Genomic DNA, 26,123 nt, shown 5'->3' with positions numbered 1-26,123 from the left:
GTTTCCCTAAAGAAATACTGACTAACAGAGGAGCCAATTTCATGTCAGACCTGCTGTCTTGTTTGTGGGACTACTGTGGGGTGAAGCACCTAAATACCACCCCCAGGCTAATGGTCTTGTGGAGAGGTTAAACTCTACACTAAAGACCATGCTATGGGCATTTGCAGACCATTTTAAGAGGTAGTGGGACAAATATTTGCCCCATCTGTTTGCATACAGAAAGGTACCACAGGAATCCACAGGTTTTTCATCCTTTGAGTTGCTGTATGGGCATAGGGTAAAGGGACCTCTAGATTTAATTCATGATGAGTGGGAGAGTTAGTGTGAATCCCACAAGGAGTCTGTTGTGGCATATGTCCTAAACCTCAGGACAAGGCTCAGGGAACTCATGGGCTTGGCCCATGAGAACCTGGCAAAAGCCCAACAGCAGAAGATGGTCTGGTATGACAGGAATGCTAGAGAAAGAGTATGCTGCGGGGCAGCAGGTAATGGTTCTTATTCCTGTCAGACACAATAACCTGCAGGCAGATTGGGAGGGACCCTTCAAAGTGGTAAGGAAGGTCACTGATGTTAACTACATGGTAGAACTACTAGGCAGGAGGCAAGGGCACAAACTGTACCATGGCAACACCATTAAACCTTACCATGATAGGGAGGCTCTTGTGCTAAGTATTTGTGGTAGAAGGCAGGAGGAGTCTGAGGGGGATCTGTGGCTACAGGGAGCCAGCCAGCAAAATTCCAAATGGCTATGGTGGAGCCTAGGGTTGCAAGCATATGATATGACAGTGCAGCACTGTACTGGGGTCAGCAATGCAAAGGCAACTGGGATCTCAAGACATGGAATGGGGAAATGTATTCCTAGACAGGCTCATTCCTCTCAAGCAACATTTCTTAAAGGTCACTTGAAAAATTAACTTGAGTCTTCGAAGGGGGAAGAAGTATGACAAAAGGAGAAACTGCCAGCACATGCAGCTGGAATTATATAAACAATTATAGGTCGCTGGTGAATAATGAAATGACTTGTACAAGATACTTGTGTTACAAATGTATTAGAAGTGCATGTCATGTGTATATCAAACTGATTGTACATATGTGTCTGTTAAAAAGGTATTTGTAAAAGTGCTGTGTTCCATAGTGTGCCCTAGTGGAAGAGAACAGAAACGTACATGCACTACTGCAGCTGTGTAAATGTATGTATTTTAACAGTGGAAACTGGAATACAGGAGGTTAACTTCAGAAAAAATATATATTTAATTAAATTACTTTATGGCTAGGCCATAAAAGTTGGTATCTTTCAGTTTTCAATGTAGCAAGAGAGACAATGTCTGTACTAGGAAACGTTCTGTATTGTCTTTAGGGTGAACTAATTACTAGTCTTGAAAACATGAAAGAATGCAATTGTTCTATGAATTCCAGCATCTGCCAGAGATCTGAGGAGAAGCCCTTGTCTGTGTATTTTTATAGGCAGATGCTAAATACTGCCAGCTTCAGCAATAGGGGTTTCGGCCTGGGAACTATAAGTCAGATGACAAAAAGTGATTTCATTCTGCAAGCTATTCCACCAGTAATATTTGAGATATTATTTTGAGAAGTCTCTTAGTGTGAGAAAGCATTCTGTATACTGTCTTGGACCTGACAACAACAATAACCATTCACCACATCCACCTTGCTCTAATGAAGTAAGTTACTACAGAATAGTACAATTCTCTTAGATATAGTCAGGAATATAATAAAGCTTAGTTCAGACATTAGGTTTCTATGCTTATTTGAGACTGTCCTTCAATGTTGTTTTAAATATTTCCTGTGATTTTGAACTCTGATGTCATTATGAATATATACTTAGTATTGTTTTATTGTATTTATTATTAAATATATTTAAACCTTTCACTGTGGCTGATCTGTGTAGAGATATTTAAGTTTTGAGAGTACTTGCATATTTATTTGGTGACACTGTGTGGGCCACTCCTAACAGGCTTGCTCTTGGTCAAAATACCATTTGCATTAATATTAATATTACACAGTAATATTGGACACTCTTTGTTAAGGGCCTTTAAGTAGCTGATAAGGCCTGACTGGTGGCAGTAATAACTACCATATAGCCTGGACAGAAGGGGGCATAGCTAGTAAACCTATGCCAGCCTTTCTAAGGTGTATGATTGAGTAAATCAAACCTCAAAGTGTGTGTGTGGGCACGGACACAAAGCACTGGTTGGACAGAGAGGGTGCTGTGGGTCTTGGCATGGTGACTCAGTTGAGATCTCAACTCTATAGCTGTGCCAGTGGGGAGTCTTGTTGGGTATTTGGAGGAAGAGTGAGAAACCAGTCCATGACCGACTGTGTTCGCTGTGCGCTCTTATGGGAAGTTGCACTTGATGCAAAGAGCTGTATCTGGAAATAATGTGTGTGTACCTGTCATCTTCCCAGTGAATGTTCCCCCACTGTTGCCAGTGGTGAGGATTGAGGATCCTTGATTACTGGTCCAGTGGTAGGGTGTCACATATGTATATACTTACAGAGTTTATATCTTCCCATAAAGATGTATTGTTTGCTGTTGGCTATAAGTGACGACCTTCATGGATTTATATATATATATATATATATATATATATATATATATATATATATATATATATATATATATATATATTTCTACTTAAGTATTTGGGCATTTGTTTGGTTTTACTTAAGTGAAAGGAGGTGACAATCTGATTTTCCAATCAACTTGTTTCTTAGGTTTTAAATGTGGTAATTGCTTTAGAATACTATTTCTGATGAAGTCTCTATTTTGAGACAAAAGCCCTTAACTAACTTTAAATAAACTATTTCAAACCAACTGATTGTTTCTGATGCACTTTGGAGATTTTGGTCCAGTTGTGATCTTTGAGATACAGTTTTTGGTTACTGGTATTTTCGCATTTCTATATTACAGCTTTATGGTTATACATTTTTGTAAGGTAATTGGACTCATGGATTCTTAAATACTTCTTGAAGATACATCAATATTTAGCAAGACAATCAGCCTGGTGAAAGTTAGATAAAATGCATACAATCAAAGTGCATTCGTATATTGTTAGGAAGTGATAGTTAGTACCCTTTGTTTGGTGTGATCCCACCTTGATGGTGCTCACATTAAAAGATGACAACATAAATTTGAAAGACACTGGAAGTTTTTAAGTTACCTGATAAAAAGGAGACATTCAGGAGATTGTGTTTTTGGAACAATTGAAAGATAAGATAATGGTACATTAACCACTAACTGTGTAAGACAGTAAAATTAAAAAGACAAAGTAAGCACTGTTGAGTAAACTGATGGAAACAAGAAAAGGGATTTGATTAGAAGTGGTTAACACAGTGACATAGTATGTAGATGTGATGGAGGGCTAGGGCTGCTCTTAGCAAAGTGAAGCAATAATTGGAGGACTATTCTGAATGCAGAATACAGTTTTAGGAGTTGTCTATACTGGGATGAATTTTGAAAATACCCTTAAAGTTTTGAAACTTCTAGCCCTTAGATTAAGGTTCCAAAGGATGGAGAGAATTATTTGAATTGAGATAAGCAGATGGTGAAAACTAACCGACATCCAACTGTTAAACTGGGAACAGTCCAAAATTACTATAAGAAATTATTAGTCTGAAATAGGACATGATGAGAGTTTATCAGAAAGCAAAGATGTTTTGAGACGAACTACATATTCCCAAGATTAATTCATATCTACTACAGTGAAAGATCTCAAATAGGTATATGAAGCCCAAGTAAACTTTAAACCAGGTTTCTGACAGAAGTGTGGAAGGTGAGTAAAGATTATACATCAGATCAGTGGGTTCACCTACTGAATAGGGCATTACTGAAAGCAAGGATACCACCATCTGGAATGAGGTAATTATGTCTGCCATACCCAAAGAGGGAAAAGATCCTGTGCAGCATTCCTTTGACAATCCAGTTTTTGTGCGGAGACATTTTTTTTCCATATTTGTTGACTAGGCAAGTTCACTCTACAAATTATCTGCTTTCAGGAGCAGCCTGGGAGCAATGAATAAGTAAGTCACTTGCAGAAAGTCACACAGTAGACAAATGAAGGTGAAAGGAATCAAATCCTGTACCACGGGCACTGGAAGTAGCTCATTAACAGCTCAGTTTTTCCACCTATTTACTACCTGCAAGATAGGTAAGCTACTTATGACTGTACTTGCTAAGGTAGTTGTGGAGGTATGATTCATCTGGATTACTGTGGATGGCATAATGGTGCAGCGGTAGCATTGTTGCCTCACAACAAGAGGTTCTCCAGTTTGATTCTTGGCTGGAGTGCCTTCCGCGTGGAGTCTGCATGTCCTCCCTTCATTTGCGTGGGTTTCCTCCAGGTCCTCCAGTTTCCTCCCATGTTACAAAGACATACATCTGGAGCTTTTCTCCCTGGGTCTCCACTTGAAAATTGGCTCTATTCCAAGTCAGACTTTCCTGATAAACAAATGTTAAATAAATAAAAATTACTGGAGGTTTGCATAGGGACAGTAGATATTTACATTCTTAAACTAAAGATGATTGCTGAGAATTCTCAAATGAGAAAAAAATAAGTTTAGATGCTGAGAAGGTATCTGATAGGGGTGGAATAGAGGCAGTTATTTAATGTTTTTAACAGGACGGGATTCCTGAATAGATTTAAGACACTAATGAGTAAAATTTACAAAGAGACCTCTGAAAATTAAGATGGCAAAGATGCTATTAGAGTACTTTCAGCTTACAAGGGGTGAAGAGCAAGGATGCCCATTGTTGCAACTGCTATTTATAACCTATTTAAAGACGCTGACAATTTTTTATAGATAGTAGGCATTATGGGCAATATAGTGAGGAATTTACATGTAAAATATCACTGTCTGCAGACAATTAAAAAGATTTGAAGGAGCTTCTTTAATATATTAGACAGATACAATAAAATAACAGGATATGAACAGTACAAAGCCTAAAACAATTAGGAAAATGTAGCCCCATCAAGGGAACTTGAAGGGGAATATAGATTCCTTTGGAAGGAAATAAATGATATAGAGGTATGGTTATCCAAGGTAAAGCAAACAAATTCAATTCATAGCAAGTTACTAGGCTAATGGCTCTAGGGTCTTTACAAGTCTAGCCATGTAACAGCCAGAGTACCCTTATTAACCATAGTTTGATGGTCGTTGTTAGCAGTGTGATTCTGTGATCAACACTGACTGCCCCTGCCCATGAGGAACATAGGTGCCACCTCAGGGTTGAATTTATGGTCACCCATCCAGTTTCCAAGGTTGCGCTTGAATAGGGTCATTGAGGAGCTCTTCTTCACTTGGAGAGGGAGCTTATTTCAGGGGAGTGGCAATCACTGGGAGATGTATATGTCTCTCCAACATGTACAGTTAACGTCACAGGCTAGGCTGAGATCCCTGGAGTGAGTTATTCTTGCCCCATTTGATTTGCAGATGTACAGCATTTTCATTAGGGTAGGGTCCGAGACTAATCTGTAGGCCAGGCACAGGTCAACTCTCAGCAGCCTGTATGATACAGAGTACACTGATCGGGCTTTCTTACTTACGTTAAAAGTTTTATTTTTCCTTAAATGGAGAATTCAAACTTAGAGCCGTATCAGACAGTTCAGACACTTAATATACTTACTTTACTGGAAATTTTATATACAGGACAAATATTCTTGAGTTAGCCTCCAAAGTATTTTAAAAGCTGTTTAAAGTTGGATGGTCAAGTTCATTGGGAGGGAATGACAAGTCCAAAGCACACAGGAAGACTGAGAATTTCACATTGGGACTTCTATTTATAGGTTATTCCAATGAAAATGTATTATCTATGAGTAGCTGGCCCATACAGCTTATGCTGGAAAGCAATGCTAACACAAGCACTGTGGTTGGTACAGAACTCAGACAAGGCTGAAGGGCAGTATAACTCAGCAAAAGTTAGAATGGGTCTCACTATTAATTTTTTGATCTTACAAGTTATAAAGCACTGGTAGCAGCTGATTAGTACACAGAGGGTCATTTCATATGCAGATGTTCATGGGTTAAGTGTAGGACATGGATCTGAATATCAAGTTTTATTTAATGAAGTTGAAAGGAAGGTGAGAAGCAGAGAGGAAGGGGGTGAGTAGGCCTGTGCTGATGAACTGGATAATAAAACAAAAAGATCACTGCGGTGAGGTATAAAATGCCTGAGTTTAAACTTCAGGAGATAAATGCACTGAAGGATGGCTAAACTAGGTTACTGAATTAGGTTGCATAATGTTCAATGTAAAAAGAACAGTGCCTGAAAATGTGTAGCATGTTACAGTCTGTTACAAAGTTGTGTAAATTTCGCTTTCACATGGAGACATTTGGCCTGGTACTTTCACATGTTACTGAAGCTGCCAAAGATACTCTCAAACGGAAATGTAACTGTTGGAATTGTGTCACTGCAGACAATGAGACGGGGTAGATGTGGTTTGGAACTGTTATAAGGTGGAACCATTTAGAAAGGAGTTGGGAAAATTATTACAAGAGATATTCCACTGTATTCAGGAATGATATTTTTGGTAATGGTGGTGGAACTCCAGCTTCCTGAATACACTAAGCAGTTACTGAATATTATACAATTGTTAGTGGAAAGAAATGGAAAACAAACGAGGTCTTCGAGATGGATCACTTACAGAAAATTATCTCAGACCTGTGAGAATCGGAAGATAACATGATAAAAGATGAGACTATAAAACTTTACTAACAACTGGATGCCTGAGTATCAATATAATGACTCATTCTAGATGGTTGAGAGATAGTCATGGATTAGTTGTAAAGATGGTAAATGTGACCCCCTCTTCCCTTAGGTAGTTTTAAGTAAAGGTTTAATATAGTAAATGATCACATCAGGATGGAACTGCATTAGACAAAAGAGTATGATCCTAAAATAAAATGGTACATTTGGGAGTAAGTAATACAATCACTATATGCTAATGGTACAAATCTCTGAGCTCACAGATGGAGTTTTGCATGTTGGTTTGATAGTGGTTATTAACTGGAACCATTTAGGAAGGAGTTAGGAGAGTTATTACAACTCTTCCTTGGGAGAGATAACCCACTGGATCCAGGAATTATACTTTGGGAATAGTGGTGGAACTCCTGAGACTCCAAAGGTTTATAACTAAAAAGATCAGGGGCTTAAAATACTTGAACTACCAGGAAACACTTTCTTTGTCCCTATACTCATTTTCATAGAGTCCTTTGGGGTGATTTGTCTCTTGCATTTAGGAGTATAAGCGATCCAGTAGTCCAATAACTCTTTACCTAAATAAATAAATCAATCAGTCCTGCTAACACAATGGCCAGAGATCTAAATCAACTCCAACAAGTAAATAAGACAAGCAAGAGGGATACACCTGCCATGTGGCACCCACCACTTCCTTGGAACAAACTCCTTCTCCAAGGTAAGCAGCGTGACACACGGTCTTGTCTTTACAAAGGAGCAAGACAACTGGGTGGGCATTTGTATGACTGGCTTGGCATCCTTGAGAAGGGTGGTATGGTCTATAGTTGAGTAATAGCATGGCAGAGTTGGCCTACTGACTCAATTGCATTGTAACGCCGAAGACCCTATAAACAGTGGTTTAGAAATAGGACTTGTAAAGTTTGGGGGTGTTTCTGTGTACGGCAAACAGGTCTAACTGTAGGTTCCTCTCTTAACAATGCAGAGAAATGCTGGCTACCACTACCATTCCCCTTCCTTATTTTTTTATATAAAATGTAACAATGGTGTTATATGTGCCCTAATCCTGTTTTTTCTTCTTCTTTTGTTTCTGTAGGTGAAAATCTCTCTCTTTCTCTGTGTCCAAAATGGGTTGGTATGTTATAAAATACATGTATTTATACAAAATGCTCTTCAGTTAAAGGGCAAGAGAACATGTCTTTGGTTTAACAGAAAAATATCAGTTATGCCACAACATTTAACACTGAAAATCTCACTTTTATACATAAATAGATTTTTTTTGGTTTTAATATCATAATGGCACAAAATATGTTTTGGTACCCTTCTTTCATTATCAAACCAACAGTATAGAATTGCTTCAGTCTGAAACAATCTAATTACCATTCTGACCTTAAATTAACCCTGCCTACAAAGCTATATATCACTGCAACTTTTCCATCTTTCTCTAGAAATCTTTCAGGGCAAGATACTTGAATACTCAGCCTTGTAATACACACTGCATGATCTAACAGGACTAAAGGACAGGCAAAGGATGTTCTCAACTGTGTGGATGTTAGTCTCCAGTATTCAAAACTGAGACACTTCTGTATCATTAAAAGTGAAAGGAATTATCATTTCTTAAGAAACAAATACTTATTATGATGTTACTTCAACCAACAAAAGATATGATTTTGATATTTACCAACTCTGTCTGCAAGGACAGAGTACATGCAAACTCGTTTACCAGGGTAGTGCACTGCTCTCAATAGACAGTTTGCTGGTACAGCCCATGTGAAAAAAATCACAAGGAGTTTAGATACACTATCCCAGCTGGTTACAAGTATACAACGATTATATAGAATTTCAGCACAGGTGATTACAAATATAAGTAATACAATGATTTGCATTACTTTAACAACAATTGAGAAGTTATCTTTTACTCAGACATTCTATCTGGATGGATTGAAAGCATACAATTTTGCAGAAGAAAAGAAAAGTAATGAAAAGAAAAGTAATGAAAAGAAAAAACACACACGAAAGGAAAGATGGGTAGACAGAGTGGGGGTGGGGTTGGCGTGGAAATAGTGTGTGGAGGGAGATTAGTTTAGAGGATTCTAATCAGAGGTGCCAAGTTGACCATAGTGGGGGAGATGAGATGCGGAGACAGTTGAAGCTGTTTTATACATGTGATGTGGTTTGACAGCAGCCATTTGCATTTTCCTTGACTGACTAGGGTGTTTCTTTTAGACAAGTTGAAAGTGCGCCCATAGTTTAGGTGCTAGTCTGGAGAAGATGTTACTGGCACAGTGCTATTCGGTTGCTGGTGCTTCCAGATTGGGAGTGGATTGTGTGTGATGTCTGAAACTGTAAACAGAGGTTCTTGGAAGTGGGTGCTACAAAAGGAGTTAGGGTGGGGGGGGGGGTTATAGACTAGTGAGGTGAGCAAAACTTCTGCTCTTTGTCTTACTGGTAGCCAACTAACTTTTTACAGAGTGGTGCGGTAGTGTTCCTTTTGGGTTGAGTCTGTTAGAAAATGGCATACTTTGTTGAATAAGAACTGAAGGGCTGTTCAGTTTTTTTTTTTTTTTTTAAAGCTGTTGCAAAGACTGGAAGACCATATTCAAACTGGGCCAAATAATTCCTAAGCCTATTAGCTGTTCTGTGCTGGTAAAGTAGGAGGAGAGTTTTCTTGCAAAGAGTAATTAGTTCATTTTCTTGTAAGTGTTTTCAATGTGCTCTTGAAAGGTTCAGAGTCGAGTCCTACCAGATTCTTAGGTACTTCAAACAGAAGGTTGAAGCTATGAGTGAGTTGTTGATATCTGTTATGTTACACAAAGTGGGAGCCTTGAACAGCATTTGGCAGGTGCCAAAAAAGGACAGATTTTATTTTGGAAAGATTTAATAGCAGATTGTGCTAAGCAACTATTTTGTGAGTGACAGTACTTCAATCTGGAGTTGTGTTTGTAAGTGAGACTAGGAGTGGCTTGATCTGAAGATGACCAAGTCATCCTCATACAATACGACTGGCAGGTGATGCAGGCCATAAGGGAGTTTACTGATGAAAACTGAGAGGAGTTGAGGTACTAAGATGAACCCCATGAGGGGCACGGTCGGAGTGAGGGGCATCACTGAGGAACTTCTTACCTACTTTGACTTTGAAGCATCTGTTGGACGGGAAGTGTTTGAATGAGAGGAAGGAGTCTTCACTTGCCAACTTCAATTAGTTTGTCTAAGAGTGGAGAGTCAGCTATGAGGGTGAATGCTTTTGTTAGTTCTATGAAGACTACACCAGTTAGATTTCTTTTGCCTGTGGTGGCACAGATTTTGTTTGTTGGGGACAATGCAGCAGTCTAGTTTGTTATGATCTAACAGACAACAAAATGAACGGCTTAATGGCTATGTAAGTCTACTGCTGGTCTCTTGCCAATACAGAACTGTATCTCTGTATACAGAACCATTTCTGAGATGCATTTAGATATTGGTAACCTAGAGAACTGTATTGCTGAAACAGTTTGAGATATTCTAGCAAAGGTCACACCTGACTATGCCAGGACAATTTACTATAGAATCCATTCAGTTGGAGATTTTAGGTGTAAAGACTAGTGCATCACTTCATTTAATATGTACAGTTTCAAAGGCATCTGTATTTGAGGATTCACTATTTCTACTGATAGAAAAGGTCATCTTTGCAAAGAACTATACATAACTGTGTTTCAGACGCTGTTCCAACATATTAAAGCATATATAGAGCATACGTTGCACTCCTCAACCTGAAAATAAGTTATACACCCACCCCTACAATCTTGCCCATTCTACTGGACATTTAGGTCTACGAAGTGTTATGCCAATATATTGCTACAGCTTTGAGACAGGTTATTATTTTCTCATAAAACATTCTGGACAGAATATTTGGGTACTGATTCATAACATGGACTTGTGTCATGTTTTTGACCCACCCCCCACATACACAAATCCAAATCCGGTTCATATATCCTTACCAAACAATTTACGGTACTTTATGGTGGTTATAATTGGCAAACACTGGGCATACATGCCCAAGAAATGAGTGTGTAACTGTGATGAGCTGACAGTAGCAATCAAAAATTGCAGCAGGCAGGAAATACCATTTTTTGGTTAGATAAACTGCTGACATTTGATTCTGATCAGGTGAAAGAAATTATGTCCACAGTAACATATTCTGACCTTATAATTCACATGCATACATACACACCCATAAACAACCTGACTCATCTGGTCTTAACATTCCACAGTACTGTTGGCTGATAATGCACAACCTGACACTTGCATATCACTCCCAGAGAATATGTATATTGTTTTCTACTTAAAAGCATAGTTTGATATGCTACTGTTTGGTTTCCATGCAGTTATCAATCAATACACCACACACCAACCTGTTACAACTACCACTTTCATAAAGAATTGAAAATGTTATTCTGTGGGCAGAGAATAATGCTAATCAACCCTTCCCCCCGATCTATTTATCTTATCTTCTGTCAGCAGCATTTTCTTGATCTCCTTACCCCCATCTGAATGCCAGTTTTTAAATAAAAAATAGATCCAGTATTGATGTAAAACTCGTGCTGAGCCACTTTTTAAATAAAAAGCACACCTGGATTGTTTAGGAATGTCTGCTTTACTTGAGTTCTCAGTGCTAATGGTGAGAGATCACTTGGTAAGCCAGGACATCAGATGCAGGTAAGAAACTGATGTCATCTGTTGCATCACAAAGTAAAAACTCATATGTTGGCATGCATTAGCTTACTACTATGTTGGAAGGAGGGAAGGATGAGCTTGCCTTGGTCAATGGAAGGCCAAGCATTTTTTAATTAGATTATACCATTTATTTCATTGCAACTTTATTTCTGCTAATAAAAATTGTATCCCAAATCAAATATGAGAAAGTGTGTTTACTCAATCATTTTAATGTTTTTTTTTAAATAGTAAAAAAAAAATACGAAATGAAATTATATTGCACTATGACACAGTTACCAAGTGCCAAGAAAATTCAGAAGATACTTATTTATTTATTTAACATTTACTTACTGGGGAAGTCCAACTGGGCAAGTTTGCCCATTTTCAGCAGAGGCCCGGGGAGAAAAGCTCCACATAACAACATAACAGTCGGTATTTTAAACAATAGTGAAACAATCAGAGAAATGATAGTAATAAGTCACATAGTAACACATTATCACAACTCAAGTTAGTAATAGGATCACTTAGTAACACATTTTGGCAGTTACACTTAGTAACAAGAAATCATTCAGTGGAGTAGTGGTTCAGTGATACAATAGCTTAATAAACAATGGAGTAGTATAACAGAGATGCCTGTTTGGTACTGTAAATTGTTATGCTTGATTTTGTTATAATCACATAGGATCAGTAAGCAAACAGGGAGATATTGAAAGTGGAGAGTAGGGGGAGAGAGAGTGAGGATGGGAGTAAGCTATACAGGAAGCATAAAGATAAAGTGGAGAATAGGAAGGGAGAGGGTGAGGAGGGGAGTAAGCTATACAGGAAGCACTGAGATACAGTGGAGAATAGGAAGAGAGAGGGTGAGGAGGGGAGTAAGCTATACAGGAAGCATAGAGATAAAGTGGAGAATAGGAAGAGAGAGGGTGAGGAGGGGAGTAAGCTATACAGGAAGCATAGAGATAAAGTGGAGAATAGGAAGAGAGAGGGTGAGGAGGGAAAAATGAGTTCAGCCTGGTGAGGAGCAGGAGTATAATCAGTTGTCATTTAGGTGGGACTTTAGCAGTTTTATTGACGTGCGTTAGGTTTTGCTGTGTTTAGTATGTTCTGGTGAGTGGAGTTCCATGACTTAGTTACACAGTTGGAATATAGTGAGTCTCCAAAGCTGTTGCTGGATTTTGTAACTTTGAGTAGTAGTTTTTTTGAGGATCGTACAGTCCTGCTACTGAGGTGGGCTTGTACTAGGTCCTCTAGGGATGGACGTTTGTCAAGTACGTAAACTATGGAATGGGCTATGGTAAGTTGGTTTAGAATTAGTAGGCTGGGCAGCTCTAGACATTTGAGTTGTTTCAGAGCAAGACAATGCTGGATTCTGTAGGGCAGGTTAGTGGCAAACCTGGCTATCTTATGGTAGCATGATTCAAGTTTGCTTAAGTCTGATTTATTTGAGGTAAAGTGGATAATAGGTGGGTCCTGGCAATAGCTTGTCTGGAAGAGTTTGTTAAAAAAGGTTTTATTCTGTAAAGGGAACCTAATTTAATATGGGCCTTTTTGATGGCATGAGATATGTTTGTCAAATTTTTACGTATCTAGAAAGATACCTAGTAGCTTGGTTTCTGAGATGAGTTTGATTGGATGAGGTGATTGTAAAGTCATGGTTGGGGGAGTTTGTTTTGTGACATTGGTTAGGGAACAGCATTAGTTTGGTTTTGTTGGGATTAAGGATGAGCTGGTATTTTTCTAAGAAAGGCTCGACGGCAGTAAAAGATTTTTGAGTACTGTCTTGTAGTTGCTTTAGGGAAGGTGCTGTGAAGATGACAGTGAAGTCATCTGGATATTGTATGATGGAAGCAATGTTAGTAGCTTTGTGTAGCTTATTGGTCAGAACTGCAAAGAGCAGAGGTCCAAGATTTGGGCCTTGTGGAATACCCACTATAATGGGAAGTGGGGAGGAGAGGTCATCTTGCTATTTGACTGATTGATAGCAGTCAGACAGGTAATTTTGGAACCAAATGAGAGTATTTTTAGATATGCCAAGTGATGCAGCTCATGTAGGACTTGTTCATGGGACACTGTCAAATGCCTTTGACATGTTGAAAAATACTGAGGCAACCATTTGACCATTGTTTTTTAGCTGGTTGACAGTTCTGGTAAATTTGAAAAGTGCCCCGGTGGTACTATTGCCTGGTTGAAATCCATGCTATGCATGGGAAAGGAGATTATTAGACAATAGATGCTGCATCAGTTGAGAGTGGACACACTTTTCTAAGATTTTAGAAACAGGGGATAGTATAGATATTGGCCTACAGTTGGATAGTTCTAGTGAGGAGCCTCCTTTGTGGAGTGGGATTATGTAAGAGGTTTTCCAGATTTTAGGTACATACTCTTCAGTGATAAATCCATTGATCAGGATTGAAATTGGGTAGCAGGTGACATCAGCTGCTAATCTGAGGTAGTCATTCGGCACATTGTCTGCGCAAGGGTTGTGAGTTTCAGTTGGCCTAGCAATTTCTTTATTGTACTTGTTTGGATGGGTTTAAGAGAGAGTAAGGTAGGTGAGTCAGTAATAGTAGGGAGGGTGATTTCTTGCAGGCTATTTTTGTTTTTTTATGAGTGAGAGAATGGAGTATATGAAAAATGAGTTAAAGTGGGATGCTATGCTTTCTTCTGTGTTTTTGATATTTGGGGGTGGGGTGGGGGTGTGGCCTGAATGGATAAGCTGACTGATGGAAGCCCAGAATTTTTGTGGGTTGTTTTGATGCTTGGAATGAATGTTTGTATAGTACAGTTTTTTATCATCTCTGATTTGCTTTTTGCAGACATTTCTTAGGTGGCAGTAGCTGTCTTGGGAAGGTTTTGATTTATTGGTTATATGTTGATACCAGGGTTTATCTCCCTGTTTTAGTAACTGTTTGGCTTCTTTACAAAGCCATGGGCAGTTGTTAGTTTTTGTGTGTCTTAAGGGTGCAAGTATGTTTAGAACATCAAGAATGTTGTTGTTGTTGTGTCTTTCGGCTTTTCCCGGTTAGTGGTCGCGACAGTGGAACTCCAGTCCGCTAATGATTGGCAGTAGATTTTTTATGTGCCGAGTTGCCAGCCCTGATGCACCACCTTCAACAAAGGTACGCCCATTCACGCATGTCTCCACACAAAAGACGCTCTTGCTGAGAATCGAACAGGACGTCTTACTGTGAGATGACAACGCTACCGCAGCACCACCACTGCAGTACCGAACATCAAGAATATGTTATTGAAATAATGGACTGCTGCATCTAGTGGGAGGTATTATAATGGGGACTAGTTACAGCTTAGTAGTTTTTGTTTAAAGGTGTCTACGGAGAAACTTTTTGTATTACGTATTTGTTTATATGATTGTGGTTTTGTGGGTGAGCTACAGTGTCTTAGAAAGAAGATTAGTAAGTGATCACTTAGGCTGTCAGGTAGACAGCCTGAAAGGTGGATTAGAGAAGGTGCGTTAGTCAGGGTCTAGTCAAGAATGAATTGTTTTTGCTGGTTTTGTCAATTCTAGTTGGTGAATGAATCAATTGGGTGAAACCATGTAGTTTGATATGATCTGAGGTGTTATCTGCCGAGTAGGCTTGCCAAACTGTATTTAAATCACCAACAAGTATAGTTTCTTGGCTAAATGTGTCTGAGGCCCATGAGAGTAGGTTTTCTGTTGTGGAGGGGGTTGTTATTTGATGGTACGTATACAGCAAGTAAGACGATATGTTTGCTGCTATTGATTTTTAGAAGTGATGCTAAAAGTTCTGTGTTAATATATGGGACGTTTACCTGCAGTTTTTCAAAATTAATAGTGTCTTTATAGAGAACTGTTAATCCTCCACCTCGTTTTGTTGTCCTGTCTTGTCTGAGAATATTGTAGCCGGGGGGAATAATTTCATTATTGTTTATGTGGGGTTTAAGCCAGGTTTCAGTTAGTATGGCAATGTTAGGAGTGTATAGTGACAGGTTGGCATGGAGTTCATGTATTTTGTTTAAGAGACTTCTGAGGTTTATGTTTATGAGGAGGATGTCAGAGCTCTTTTTGGATATATTGAATAGTACAGGTGAGGTTTGAGTTATTGTTGGTCTGAGGGACTTGTTTGTGATGGCTGTGGTTTGTTGGGTGACAGCAGGGCCAGGGTTGGGGTATATGTCTCCACATAATTGAAGATTAGTTTTTTAATTGTAGTTGGGTGGAATTCCTTGGGGGGTATTCGTGGTCGTTTTAGTGGTATTAGTGAAGGGTTAGCATGGTTATCTAATAGGGTTAAAGGCCTGTGATCAAAATGATCAAAATATTGATTTACAGATTGTTGTACTCGTATGATTTTATGAAGGCTGATTTATGACGCACTTTGATTTTTTTAAGGGATCTGGTTAAATGTCATTCTCTGATTTGTAATCCGATTTTCCCGCATATTCTTAACACTCCAATGGCATTTTGATGCAGTCTGCAGCAAGGTGCTACTGAGTAGTGAACAAGAGCATACATTGTATAAGTATCTGCTGTGAATGTATAAAAATGTTAAGAGTCGGACTTTAACAAGCTGAGCAGCCATATTCATTGTATTCTACCTACAGTTTTTTTAGATCAATTTAACATTTACATTGATGAATTCCAACTGCTTTGTAAAGTGCTTTCTGATAAAGCACACATGCACTGAATGTATAAGCTTATGTGAAATATCTTAATACTGCATTTCTTAAATTACAGGCATATTCAGTACTCTGTTAATACAATGGCAGCAATGAAAAAAATAAAGGCTGTTGCTTAATAAGCAACATCTTTTATCCTCGCTTTCTTTTTTCATTCTGGTAATGACTACTATGAAACCTTGGGTAGAAACTGCTGACATATTTATATGGACATATAAAACAAGAAGGCTATAGCACTTTCTTTAAACTGAAATACAACTAACAAGTCTAGATCAGCATTATTTGTATAATAATGAATTTAAGTAAAATAAAAAAAAATCCATAGGTTAGCATAACAGTGTTTAATAACATACAAGAAAACAATTATGAAATGCATCAGAAATAATTTCATGACTGTACTGTACAGGTTTATGATTTAAGCCACAGTCTAAATAGTTATTCCTTTACCTAAAACATATGAATACATCATAGGACAGCTTTTATCATGTGAATAATGTTGGCATTTTCCTGAAACATAACATCTAAATATTAAAATATAATGGAATTGTGTACATTTTCAGTAGTTAACCTTCCAGAAATACACAGAATATTTAAAATGGAATTATAAATAAAAAGGATAAAAGAAAACATATGATTTTTATTTCCATGATACCACTTAAAATGCTTTAAAAGCATTTTACTGACAACAGTCTAATTTCTTCAATTATTAAGAAAGTCTTTTAAGAAAAACAAATTACATTTTCATTAAGGGGACTTTTTCTGACTCAAATAAGATTTTACTCTATTGGTACAGTAGCAGTACTCATTTTAATTAGATGTTTCTTAAACGACTACTGATTTTCTTGAAATGTAAACAGACAAGACTATTTTTTCTGCTGTACACCAAATATACAGCTTATAAGAAAATTGGCAATTATGTCTTAACTTCCCCAAAGTAGTCTTCAAACATTAACTTCTTTAACTCTCTGTTGTACTTCTTTTTATGCATCCACACAGATTTCTCTTGACTCTTCCAGTTCATTAAAAGCACATTTTATACTATGTGTATGACAATTTTGTTTTGCTCATTCATCCTTTATTACTCCATTTTAGTTATTTAATTGTTCCTCACAACCACGACCCACCCAGTGAACCTTTGAGCACTGATAACCCATCAATTGAGGGTAAGCTTTCAAGTTTCTTTTTAACACAAAGCACAGATTTGCACAACTCCCAAGCAACCCTGTTTGCCTTAAACTCACTGCCCAAGTCCAAATCAAACCTTATATATTCAATGAGGAAAAACAGTAAACGGAAACTAATTTCCCATTTACAGAATCACACACACACACACACAAATAGAACTCTGAAGTTTCTAAATCATCTACCTCAGAGAGGATTTTATTTTTTCACGAAAGAACAAAAAGTTAAAATAATATATTTTAAAACAAAATACAGGATTTAACTACCCATTTGGATGAAGCCCTAATGGGTAAAGGAGGAGAGATGCTGTAAAGTAGAAGAGGAGAGTAAAGAAGTACAAAATGGATCACGCATGGGTTATACTGAACATTGAGCAGGAAAGGTAGGTTGAGGTAAAGGTAGAGGGACAATGGGTGAATGCAACTGAAGCATGAAGAACAGGAAGGGAAAACAAGTAAGAAGGATTACACTATGGGGCTGGGGGATCCTAAGCTGGTTAAATAAGGCCATTAGCCAAGGATAGTGCCACACATTTTGTTGGGGGGGGGGGTAAGCACAGGTCAGGTGCACAATGTACCCAAGGGCCTGAGGTCTAGCTCCTGGAATGGATGGTAGGCTGCAGGGATTTTCTGGAGGTATGGAGAAAAAAATCAGGATAAGGAAGTCAGATTAAGCTAGCAAGATGGAATGCAAGTAGGATGCTAGAGAACACAAGAGAGGTAAAATTCTAAGTGGATTGTAGGACATATATTTATGTTGCAAAAAATAAAAGTGAAAAGAGGGAGATGGGGAAATTTAGGGGAGAGGCAGTTTAAGGTGCTAAAGCTTCTGATGAAGCAGGAAGGGGGAAGTGATGCTGATGGTCAGCATGAAGCACTGGAGAAAGTGGGTAACATCACAGAAAATTGACTGTCAAATGAACGGGGTAAAGATGGGGAAGAAAGTGTGTTAGGGTCAGTTTATGGTCCAAAAAGTGATGACTTTCAGAGTTCAAAATATTATTTTAAACCATACAGAAACTACTTTGTGAGGAGACAGTAAAGGTAATGATGGGGGAATTAGAACTTTCACTTAGTAGACTACTTATGTATCAGGAGTGGAACAGGACAGATGAAGTCCTGTGGGCTAGTAGGTAATTAGTAAGATGCGAGGAAGATGATCACTATACTTCCTACAGTAATTGATGCCAACACTCCAGCCATTTTAACATAGTTTTAGAGGTGAGGCAACTAAAAGGACCCATAGAAGATGTGGACAGAAAGGAGAGACAGTTAAATGATCATATGTATGTGGCAAAGTAATGTGAGAAGGAAAGCCAGTGTCAATTATATGCTTCAATGTGGAAAGAGGCAGGAGAAATGAGAATGGGTGAGAAATCTGGTCTTGGAACTGCTTCAGGAAGATAACAGAAATTAGGGAATAAAGATAAAAGGCTATGACGAACTAAAACAGTGTGGCAAGACTAGAATAATGTAAGAAGGCAGGAGGGATTAAGAACAGGACTATTAATACTGATACTTTTAGAAGGAAAATTGAAGAATATTCAAAATCAGATTACAGAAAAGACCAACAGAGTGGGGAGGGCCTGATGGTGGCAGCTGAAGGGATACATGTTTAGAATGTGATGCAGGTGACATGGAAGTTGAAAGCAGACCTTGAAAAGAGGAGGGACAAATGGTAGGCATTTGTGTGGAAGCCAAGCTGCTTGAATAGAGACTGAAACAACACACAGAACATAAAGGGATAGAGTCCATCATGACTAGAACAGTGGTAGGGTATTTTGGAGGTAATGATATAGGGGAATATTTGTATGTTTTATGATGAACTATATAGGAAGGAGGTAGTTGATGTGGAGGGCGGAGAAGAGAAATGGTGATACTGGAAGTAGAAATGTTTAACAGACAGGAAGAAGTGAACCTCATATAGGGAATCCTCAAGAGGAAGCTGAACATAAAACATTATATTTCAGGTTTGGGAAAGGAAGCAATAAATAAGTTCTTTACGCAAATTTCTTATAAACTGGTGAAGAGAAACATATTAAACACTTCAAATACTTGATATAAAGAGGCATTGAATGGTGATGTTTTACCAATCTTTGCAGACAGGGTGATAGCAAATTATGCAATTAATATGACATTAGATCTTACATTTTTTCACTTCAACAGTAGGGCAAGCAGGCAGTAGAGATTTCTCACTTTTCAGACTCAAAACTACTTCAATCACAATGCTCTGCACCTCCCTTTTGCCACAAATTGACTGCTCTTTTATATCCATAACAGAAAAACAATACAAACATATAAGTCTCAACACCATTCTTCCAGACCTCTCTGCAAGGAAGTAAGAAGACAAAGAGGAAAAGGAGATTAGTAATGGAGAAGTTAAAGAAATAGAAACTGAGGTTATGGAGTACCTGCGAAATGAAGGATTCAGTGTAGAAAATCTAATTCAGAAAGCACCACAACAGGATATAGCAATGGATATCCAAATTAAGGGGAAAATGGTAGAACGGGAAGCAATTGTTCAGTTGCCATATGAAGATATATTGGAGCCCTCCACAGGAAACCAGTATAAATGTACACTTGAGGCTGGACACCAAGGGAAGGAACAGGAAACTGTGGAAACTCTGACACAGTCAATGTTGAGGAGTGATAGGCCAGTGAATTCCCATATGACAGAGCAACTGATGGCACAGGATGAAATTGAAGAGAATTTAGTACAGGAAGATGTTATAGAACTTTATACAGAATGCCCACAGGAAATGGAAAATGAAAAATGTACCCTCAGTTTAGAAGAAAACAAGCTAAGAGAAGAGTTGTTTGACTTAATACAGATAGATAGACGTATTAAGATCAATGAAAGAAATAGACTGCAGAAGGTCAATAAAACCCAAAAAGTCAAAAGTTTGATAAAACAAATGAACACAGTAATTAGAACTATCCACAGAAATCCATGTGATATAACAGAAGTAAACAGGATATACTACTGTCCAGCGAAATTAATAACTGATGAAATTCTACCGCAAGAACACCAGGTACTGAGGAAAAGGAAGGGGAGAAATCAAATACCATCATGGAAGTATCGAGTAGAGAAAACCATAAAGCAATTAAGATAAGAAGTGCTACTGTTAGAAGAGTATAGGAGAGGGAACAGATCAACAAATGTACTCAGAAAGATAGATGAAATAAAAGCAATGCTCAGTATTAGAACAGACCAGGATCAATCATGCACTACCGGAAATAAGCTAAAAATTTCAGCACAGGCAGAAAAACTTAGAAGATATGCAGATAAATATAAAGTAAAAGTACAAAATAAGCAATTTTATTGATGAGCCAAAAAAGTTTTACAGAAATTTGGAAATAAGGAAAAAGAAATTGAAAAACCACCAAAAAAAAAAAAAAAAGAAACAGATACATTTTAGAGAAGTTCATCTTCCTTCTTTTTGGTGTTGCTCCTGACATTTTAGAGAAGTATCTATGAAGATCCTGTGGAACATAAAGATGCTAAATGAATAGAAGAAGGAAAAGAAACAAAGAAACAATAAGAAGTTTAAAGGTACAGGATATGAAATGGGATGAAGTAAGAGCCAGAGAGACTGAAACAAAATTTAAGAAAAGCCTCCAATTGGAAAACCCAAGGCCCAGATACAGTAGCTAGCGTTTGGTTAAAAGTATTAACATCTTTGCACAAAGATATGGCTATGAGCAAAAACTATTTATATGCGCACCATGAACAGACACCACCTGGCTAACAACAATAAAAAGAATGCACCCACTTAAGACAAAACCTGCAAGCTACCCTAAAAACTATAGACCAATAACTTGCCTTCCGACAAAGTATAAACTATACAAAGAAATTGATGCTGACAGAGTTTACAGTCATTTAGAAGAAAACTCAATTATGGCAGTAGAACAAAATGAACATATAAGAAAGTCATATGTAACAAAGGAATATTTGTTGTTAAATAAAGTCATAGTGGAAAATTCTAAAAAAGGGGCAGAATCTAAGTATGGCATGAATTGACTACAAAAAAGCATTTGATAGTATCCCACTTTCATGGATAAGAGTGTGTTTAAAAATGTACAAGATACACCCTACACTGATCGACTACATTACAGTGACCATGAAACAGTAGCAGACCACTTTGCAATTAAGCCACGATAAAGGACAAATTATATTCCAGGGTGACTCTCTGTCTTCGCTGCTATTCTGTCTTGCCCTTCACTTATTAAGCTGTTTACTTAACAGCTTATGCCATGGCTATAATTTAGCTCCTAGAAAGCAACGAAGTGTAAAGACTTCTCATCTTCTCTTTGTCGATTATTTAAAACTGTACAGCTCATCAGATGAGGAACTGAAAGTACAACTGCAAGTTGTCAAAACTTTTTCAGATGATATAAGAATGTCATTTGGTTTTGATAAATGTACAAAAGCAACATTTAAAGCAAGAAAACTGCAGCACCAAGAAAACATCAGTTTGGGACCAGAATGCGATATAAAAATAACTTAACCAAGAGGAAGTATATAAATATTTGGGAACTGATGAAGGAGCAAAAATAAAACATGAACAAATGTGAATAAAACTTAGTAAGGAATACTTACTTAAATTAATCCTGAAAACAGCTTTGACATCTAGGAACAAAATACAAGGTATAAACCAATTTGCTCTTCCTGTCCTAATTTACAATTTTGGAGTAATTGGCCCCAAAATGTGCTGGATAGCTTAGGCAGGAAAACAAGAAGGATGCTGCATGCTCACCAAATGATTGATAAAAATCAGTGCATACTAAGATTATATACCCACCATTTCAAAGGAAGGATGGGACTCCTTGAAATTGATTACATGTACAGATCTGCAATCATGGGACTCCACACATATATGATGACCTCAGGAGTCTCAAACGTAGTGACAGTTTTGAAACATGAGGAGAATAAATCTAAAATGACTTCTCTGCTTAATCTAGTAGAAGCATATCAGTGTCAAGCAGGAATGGAAATCAAACCAGAAGTAGATAAAACTCAAGCAGCAACTTAATGGACCAAAAAACAAAAGAAAGAATAATAAGGTGAAGTACCAGATGAGAAGGCAAAAAATGTGGAAAATGCATAAATATAGTTGCAAGTATAGAAAACTTCTGGAAGAACCTCATGTTGATCAGGAATGAATGCAGAAATGGTTAAGGAGAGGCAAATTCAAACTGAGAGATGAAAGGTTAATATTGGTGTGCCAAGACAGTGGGCTATGTACATGCTGGTTTACAAAGTCCATTGAACATGTGGGAGAAACAGACAAATGTAGGTTTTGTAAAAGCGAACTTGAACAGTTGCACACCTTGTTGCTGGTTGTGACATACTAAAGGCAGAAGGACTGTATACTGAAAGGCATAATAATGTGGCAAGACTGTTGCAATGGGGATTGTGCAGACATTATGGTATTGAAGTGGGTGAAAAACACTGGACACGTGAGCCCCAAATTATCAAGTTTACATGGGATCACCCATTACCAACAGTTCAAAAGATAGATGCGAGAAAAATGGATACAGTGGTCCATGAAAAAAGACAAAAGTAGCATTGATAATTGAAATCACCACACCCAGTGACTACAGTGTCATGCATACAGATAGAGACATAATCATAAAATATTAGGATCTGCTGTCAGAAACGAGAGCAATGTGGAAGAAAGATACCAAGACAGTTCCAATAGTAGTAGGAGCAATGGGTCTTATAAAAAAGAATCTATAGTCATATTTAGCTATGTTACCAATACAAGCAACTTCATACAAATTTCAGGAGTCATCATTACTGGGCACATTGCAGGTGCTGTGAAGAGCACTTTTGGCTGCCATCAAAGACTGAAACAATACTAATTTCATGAACTGTAATCTTACTTTGACTTAGGAATGGAGTCCATTCCCGTCATGGTATTAGAAACCTAAAAGACTTGGAGAAATTAAAAACAAACAAGGACAAATTAGAGGATGGGGAATGGTGGGTGGGAATGCTGAAATGAATGCATATGGAAAGCAAAGATAATTTTGTTATACTTTCTGGATGTAACCTGACTATTTCATCTGGACAGAGACAAATCTATTAGAAATGACAACCAATCTTTTATTTCCTTTTTACCAGATAAACAAATCAGAAAATGTTTACAGTGAACTTGTCCATATGGCTTTCGTACTTATTGGTTTGTTATAAAAAAATGCAATAAAATCTTGCTTGGTGCACCAAATGCCCATTCTTCAAGGGCTATAGCTACTGATTGTCTCTAAACACTCTTCGATTGATCGTGTGTGCTGCTGCAACATGGACTTCTCTGTGCTTCTTCTAAGGCACTTTAGCTTTGTGTGATCTCAAGGTTTAAAGTAACCTTTTTGGCTATGATCCTTCATGATATTCAGACATATTGACATCAAAAAGGATAATCCCGGAAGTCTGTCCTGTTGTTGAAATAAATGGACTGGGTCATTAAGAAATTGTACTTAACATATTGTTCCCCTTTGCTCAAATGTAAAGTATAAAAAAAAAAAACAATGGGGCATTAAACAGTGGGTTAAAATTAGTTTATGTAAGCAAATGTGGACAGAGACCTTGGATTAACATTGTATTATAGTGACTGCTATGCTTGTGAGGTAAGAAAAACAGACTACATGACCAACATACTAGTGGCAACATTAATTTCAAGAGACAGGACGCATGCTACTTCTGCCTTTTTCTGAAGCAAAAATAAATGATCCTGTATGGTAGAATTTTGCAATAAACTTCATTAAAGTCTATATATTTTATCCTGTTTGATATTGTGCTTATATTTTTCCATCATATTTGTTTGTTTTTAAACGGATTTCTGATTAGTATCTGACATTCCTAGACACATAGGAAGCAGGAAGACTTATGTACTACTTGGTATTCATATTTCATGCTAATGTGATGTCCAGATTTTTAGCTGGATGCTCCTACTTTTCAAGGACCTCTGTTCCTATTTTCAATATCTGCAGGCTGAGCGGTATTGCAGGGAGGAAGGAGAACAGTGACATCCTTGTGAAATATAATCCTGATGTAGCCATCATTGTAAATGCTGATAACACAACTAAAAATCTTGACAGCAGGAGATACAGGGTCAACATTCTCATGCCATTAAAACCTCAAACAACTTTCAGATGTGGAACTTCTGTAGTTGATGAGGACAAAAGACAGAACATTGATTTCAAGGATGAGATCCTGTCTTGGGAGAGACTGGTTATACAGGTCAAAATGCCCAGGAAACATTCAACAGTAATCTAGACTTGTGACAGCTTCAGCTAGGACTTTACAGTGCTCAGTGATATCCTTAAGTGCCAAAATAGTTGCAAGTTAAGTGGTCCTTTACTAAAATCAGTGTCTCTTTTGTGAAGTCAGATAGAAGCCAATTGTCCAGAAGAGAGAACACTTGGATTCCCAGCAGTATGAAACACACTGCTAAGGACACTATGCATTTGGTGAACATCCCTGGGTGCTGTGCTAAGACTAAACTAAAGGGCTGTGAACTAGGTCACTGGCCCCTATCATAAAGTCTGGAAAATTTCTGGATGCCCTGGCAGCCTACAAAGCATATCCAATCATGTTTCTCTAGGAAAGGAATTCTGGACTGAAAAATGACCATTAATGGACAAGCTGGCATATACTATGTTTATCTAGGGCAGGGGTGTCCAACCTTTTGTCTTGCTGGGGCCACATTGAGTGAACAGAAATGGTCTTGGGGCCGCATATAAAATATATCATATAGTAAACTCTTTTGTTGCTCCGGAAGACCACAGTCGACCTGCTGGCTGTACTGTAGGTGCATTTGAACAATGAATAAATGTAATAAATGCTTAATATTTGCCTTAAAATTCTAATTCTCATTCTAATTCTCTAATCTAACAGTTAAATCTAGCATCTTAGTTAATATATCTATCTATATATATATATATATATATATATATATATATATATATTTTTTTTTTTTTTAACAAATAAACAGATACTCACTACAGCACTAGCATTTCTCACGGGGAAAACCATTCCAGCAGTCCAACTACGTAAAATGTTAACATCAGCAGTCCTACAATACTATAATCCACAAAAATAACTCAACAAATTTGCAATAAAGTAAAGAATTCACATTACTGACTTAATAAAACAATTCTGAATAAGCTACAAGAGTGTCTCACCCAAACAAATAACTGGTGCCAGAAATATGTCCTCAAGCTAAATGCCAAAAAATGTGTCATCATCCCCTTTGAGGAGAGTGATGTCCCCATAAATTATCACATTAATAACAATGTTGTAAGCATGCAATAAGTCGTATGGTATTTGGGCACCCAGGTTGATAGAAACCTGACTTTTGACCACCACGTTGTCTCTGTTATAAGGAAAGCCTTTTACATGGCCCAATTCGTTAGTAAGGGTATCTCATCCAGGGACAAGGAGGTCATAACATCCCTGTATTCTTCCTTTACAAGAGCCATTATTGAGTGCAATGCCCCTTTTGACATCTGCCTCAGCAAAACACCGTGCCAAAAGAAAGACTACAACCATTTCTGACAAAAAAGGTCAAAGGACTAAGTTCACTTAGTTATCTAAACAGACTGAAAAGGTTCTTGCTTTCCTCTGTCTCTCACTGGCCCCTATAAATTTCACCATTGGCTTGCTTTCTAGGCTAAGAAAGATCCTGCCTTAAGAGACTTCCTCTTCCTCAGAAATACTGGTTATACTTAAAATGCTCACTACAGAGACCACAGCCTTCACTGCAACATAAACAAGCCACTTTTTATGGACAGGTTCTGGACACAAAAACCTTCAACTTCTGTAAAACGCTCCTCTCATTATCAAACAATGTAGTTCAGCAACATGATGGCTGGATGGA

The sequence above is a fragment of the Protopterus annectens genome, chromosome 1.part1 (genome assembly GCF_019279795.1).
Source record: "Protopterus annectens isolate FY-2018-M chromosome 1.part1, PAN1.0, whole genome shotgun sequence".
Taxonomy (NCBI): domain Eukaryota; kingdom Metazoa; phylum Chordata; order Ceratodontiformes; family Protopteridae; genus Protopterus; species Protopterus annectens.
The sequence above is the reverse complement of the archived record's forward strand: the minus strand, read 5'-3'. Positions refer to the sequence as shown.